Source organism: Echinops telfairi, unplaced genomic scaffold (assembly GCF_000313985.2).
Source record: "Echinops telfairi isolate 266 unplaced genomic scaffold, ASM31398v2 ScPeMD7_7469;HRSCAF=8507_0, whole genome shotgun sequence".
Classification (NCBI taxonomy): domain Eukaryota; kingdom Metazoa; phylum Chordata; class Mammalia; order Afrosoricida; family Tenrecidae; genus Echinops; species Echinops telfairi.
In genome coordinates, this window is record NW_022111372.1 from 58,167,378 (window position 1) to 58,173,053 (window position 5,676).

Consider the following 5,676-nt stretch of genomic DNA (forward strand, 5'->3'; position numbering starts at 1 on the left):
GAAATAAATTCTTCTGAGGGGAGGGGCAGGTGTCCACTTAGTAGTTGGGAATGGGGTCGGCCCCCCAGACCTCTCCACTGGTTCCCTAGGAGCAACCTCTTAAATAACATTCCAGACTGGTCTTGCAAAGGCATCCATCCCGATGGCCGCCATTGACATACTCATTGAGGTAGCTAACATTCCTGAGGCTGAATTTGAGATGCCTTACTTGGGAACTTGATGCGATGGCTCCTGGGCCACTGCCTTCACAAACATGCCTGTGTGTGGTTCCTTCATTCGTAAGTGAAAGCTTCTAGTTCAAGCTGTGAGCGGGAGAATTTGATAGAGTGGATTTAATTAATTTGTGTTGGTGAAAGATGAGTTGGTCTGCTCTGGTAAAGATTTACAGCCTCAAAAAACCCAGGCCATAGTTCTACTCTACCGCGTCATGCCAGCGTGAGTTGGAATGGACCCCAGGGCAGTGGGCTTGGATTTGGTTGGCTTTTAATTATAAGGGAGGTGGGGCAGAGAGCCTTTGGCATTTCCAACTTTATAGTGGGGTGTAAGTTCTGCTTTATAAGCTGAGGGTTTTTCCCCTCTAAATATAGCGTGGAGAGATAAGCCATGGCAGTGAACTAACATGAAAGGCACTGTGGTGGAAAATATTGGGTCCACACAACAAGTGACAGTGCTGTCCATAGGTAATCCGACAGCATGAAGAATGGGTTCAGAAGGGAGCAGTACTGAGTTGGAACAAGGGATCGAATGAGCCAATGTCATGGTTCCAAAGTGGACTCTGAAGGGATTATGACAGGATAGGGATCACTTAGAATTTGCTGTAGCACAAACAAGGAGCCCTATTGGTACAGTGGGTTAAGTATTGGACTGTTGGCTAGCATTGGATTCTTGGTTAAGTAGTGGACTGTTGGTTAAGTATTGGGATGTCGGTTAAGCATTGGACTGTTAACTACTGCAAGATGGAGGGTTCAGACGCACCAGCCACTCCTCAGGAGGAAGATGAGCCATCTGCTCTTATAAAGATTCACAGTCTGATGCACACTAAGGAGCACCTCTACTCTGTCCAATAGAATGGCTATGAGTCAGACTTGTGCTTATGTGGACCCTGAATGTGGAATACGAGGTTGTCTTTCAAACAGAGCAAGGGAGTCCTGCGTGGTAGAAAATCAGGGAAGGTGCACAGCTGGCTCACATTGCTTTGCCATACTTGTTCAATCTGTATGCTGAGCAAATCGCCCAAGAAGCTGGACTGTGGGAAGAAGAACTTGGCGATTGGAGGAAGGCTTCTTAACAATCTGCAACATGCAGATAACACAGTCTTTCTGCTGAGATCAAGGGAGACTTGAAACACTGGCTGACGACAATCAAAGACTGCAACTTTCATTATGGATTTCAACTCAATGTAAAGAAAAGCCAAACTTTACCGCTGGTAAGAGCCATTAGACAGCATCGTGATATGCATAGAAAAGATGGAAGTTGTTAAGGATTTCATTTTACTTGGATCCATAATCAACAATCATGGAAGCAACAGTCAAGAACTCAAATGAGGTATTGCATTGAGCACATCCACTGCAAGGACTTCTTTAAAGTTTTCAAGAGCTAAGCTATCTATTTGAGGCCTAAAGTGTGCCTGACCCAAGCCACGGTACTTTCAGTTGCCTCATCTGTGAAAGGCAATACACAAGGAAGACAGCAGTCCAATGAATGCACTCGAATCACGGTGTTGGCAAATGATTTTGAAAGTACCTTGAGCTGCCAGAAAAATAAAGCAACTTGTCTTGGATGAAGGGCAACCCGAATGATCCTTTGAAGAGAAGATGGGGAAACGTCATCTCAGGTGCTTTGGACAGAGTGTCAGGAAAGACTGTGCTTGGTAAAGTAGAGGGTCAACGAAAAAGTGGATGACCTGAAGGGTGCCTAAAGTGAGATGAACTGACACAAAGGTAACAATCATGGGCTCCGACGTGACCCGAGTCTGAGGATGCTGCAGGACCTGGTAGTGTTTCATTCTGTTGTGAGCAGGGCTGCTACGAGCCGGAACTAACTCGATGGCACTGAACAACAATAAAAACCAACAGCTAAGCTCTTGGCTACTCATTGAAACCTTGGTAGGTCGAATCCACCTAGAGACAGCCAAGGAGAACGTCTTGGTGACCTTTTGAAAGGTCAGAGCCATCGAAAACACAATGAAGCACAGCATGATCTGAAACAGGACATTCCCACACTAGTAATGCAGACCTTGAGTCATTCTGTCCCCACAGCTTTGCCTGAGTCAGTGGAAACAGGAGAACATTATGTTCCTCCAAAGGCAAGGTCATCTTCCAAGTATCTAGCTTCTGTTCACCAGCCATTAACCTAACCCTTTCAGAAACAATTTCCATTTCATATTTGTAATGACTTACTGGATACTACAGACAGCAGAGCTGCAATTTCACACCTCAGTTCCTCTCAACTTTCCTCTCAATGTCCTCTCAACTTTCAGGCCATCATCTAATACATGTGGCTTAACGCTCCCAACATCTTGATAGATTTGGGAGACCGTCAACCTCCTGAGGACACAAGAAATTGCCGAGAAGCCCAACCTCAAATCCTCAGTTGAATTGGAGAAGATACACTGGACGTCTACTTAAAGGATGGTGTATTTGAATTCCTGTCTCCTTGGAAAGGAGATCATTTTTCTAGGCTCAGACACACGCCTACATCCCTTAAAGATTAAATAGGAGGACTCGGCAATCTCTTCTCCTTTTTGTCCTAAAATGCTGTCGCTTCCCTTTACCGTTAGGTGGAATTCATGTGATTCTGTATTTATGTAATTCTGCTCTTTTTTTATTTGTTGATGCTATACATGGGTGGTTGAGAAAGTCCACATTCATCTAGAATTTTCTTAGTGATTGTTGAAAGCAGAATAATGGCCCCTCTGTCCACACCTTAATCTCCTGAACCTGTAAATATATGTCAACTTGGCTGGGTCAGGATCTCAGTGGCTTGGCATTGAAGACCTCAGAATATCTTATAAGGTGATCAACTCCATAATGGGATCAGCAGCCAATATTGTTTAAGAAAATTAAGATGGAAGCAGCCCCCTCACTCAGGTCACAGTGCCAATACAACTGAGAGGAAATTTCCTAGGGACTGTGGCCCACTACCTGTATGAGTGTACATGTGGAAAAGCTTGTTTGTTTTGGGCTGGGTCTGGCTCATCAACCTTTCGTCCTTTGGCCTTGAGCCAACAGCCCAACACATTGTCTGATGACCCCAAGAGCCAACAGCAGCCTGCCATCTGAGTTGCTGACCTTGGAATCATTCATCTCTCCAGTCAGAAGCTTCACTTGTTGACCTTGGGCTCATCCACAGACATCAGCCTGTGGAGACAGAAGAGGAACAGCCTAATTCTACAGTTGTGTGTTAGTCTGGGTTGACTAGAGAAACAAGTTCAGAGATACTCATATGTGTATGAGAGAACTCTATACACAATTAAAGAGTAATTGAAAAAAAAGAGTAATTGTATATTAAGAAAACATCTCAGCCCAGTCTAGTTCAAGTCCATAAATCTGATATTAGCCCATATGCCCCAGTCTATAATTTCCTCTTGACTCACACAACACATGCAATGACGCTGAATGCAGGAAGATCACAGGCCAGTGGGTGGAATGTCTTGTGGATCCACTGGCAGTGGAAGCAGCTCAGCACTGATGTGGGTCTCCCCGTGGCTCCTTCAGCTCCAGGTCTCTGGATCTATCAGCGTAGCTCCATGTGGCTTATCAGCAGGAAGATGAAGCAGAGAGAGTGTGTCCCACCTCAGGGAGGAAGACAGGAGTTCCCAGAATCCTCAGGAGAAGGCCATGGCCACACAGAGGCCTCATTGGCTATGACTTGATTGACGGGCTAGACTCTACCCCTTCACTCAAACTGCGTGAGCCATTTTCTTGGTATAAATTTTTGTCTATCTGTCAATCTCTACACACCCTCCCACTGATTTGTGTGTGTGTGTGTGTGTGTACACACAAGAACACAAACACACACACCTCTGACTTTGATTCTCTAGAGAACCCAGCCTATATCACACATGGCAAAAGGAAATTAAAATTTCAGATGGTATTAAGGCTGATAATCAACTGACTTTAAAATCAAGAGATGATATTGGATTCCCCAGGTGCATGTACCATCTTTTCACAAGGAACACACCCACGTGAACAATGTACACATGCATATGATGTGCACTGCAGGCATAGGACAGTAGTCAGGGAGTGGGTTAGGTACAGTCCCTAATTTCAGGGTAAGCAAATGACCCAACATTGTGGGTTAACAGAGTGCCACCTCCTGGCTACAGTGATTGGCTCCTGGATGGGCACGGGACCCAAACTGGCCAGGGAAGCCCTCTCTCTGAGCATTGGTTTTGCTAAAGAGATGAAGGTAATTTGGATGGTAATAGGCGAGCAGTTCAAGCTGCCAGCAGCACCACAGGACAAAGATTAAAGATTACAGCCTCCGACACCCCAGGGAGCCGTTCTCCCCTGCCCTATAGGATTGCCATGAGTCAGAATCCACTTGATGGCAGCAGGTTAATGATTATCTGGGGTCCCTGGGTGGTGGAAGCAGTCAGCTGCTAATTGAAAGGTTAGAGATTTGAGTTTACCCATAAGTCCCTGGGGTGGGGGGATAAAAAGTCCTAGTTGTCTTCTGCAAAAATCATCCACCAAACCCCTTGAGGGGCCTGCTCTGCTCAGAGATGGAGCCCACTGGATGACAACTGGTACTGGTAGGGTTCTCTACAGCTCCAAGGAGAGACCTCCCCCTTCTCCATCCCTGAGCCGCTGGTGCTGACAGGAACTGGGAGGGCTGTGCCACAGAGGCACACCTGCTGCGATCCCCACAAGTGCCCACTTTGCCTAGAGTGCTCCAGGGAGAGAGAGAGGTGTGAGTGACTCACCGTGTTTTAAGCTGCCATTACCTTAGGTTAGGCTGCGTGTTCGGGAAAGATTGGATGGAGCACATGGTGGTGTAGCAATTTCCCTGGTCTGGGCCCAAACTTCCTTCCAGCCCTGTAAATAAAGCACTTTCCCCCAGAGCACCTGGGGGAAGCAAATTAAGAGCCAGGGCCTTATCACCCTTACCTGGCCTTTCTATTTCTTTAAGGTGGCTTGGGCTGTGAAGCTGTAACAATTCAGAGACCTTTGAAGGTGGCAAGAGGGCAAGGACGAGGGCCCATAGGGGAAGAATGCTGGAGGAAGTAGGAAGGGAGAGGTGAATAGCTGTTGGATGAGATCTGTGAAAACTAGCTATGAGCCTTGGAGAGAAGGGGACAACCTGCTGTCCTACTGTGCCTTTTACTCCTGAGGAAGGGGGCAGACACAGATCCGAGCTGAGACACTTCCTCTGTGGCCAGGCTCTGCTTGTGCCTTGGCTTTTTGTTTGTCAGGCAGAATAATAACAGGCATCCACTCACCAGCTGGCTGTGTGGATGGAGGACCACAGGGCAGCATAGCATGTTGTAAGCCGCAGCATGAAGCTACCCAAGAAGTCATTCTGCAGCCGTGTTTCCGCCTTCCTTTCACAGCCGTGTTAGCCCACCAGGCCCTGTGCTTCTCGCAAGCTGGGAACGCCCCAGACAATCCGCATCGCACGCAGGTGTGCAGGCACACCTCACTGCATTGCACTTTGCAGACACTGCAGCTTTTT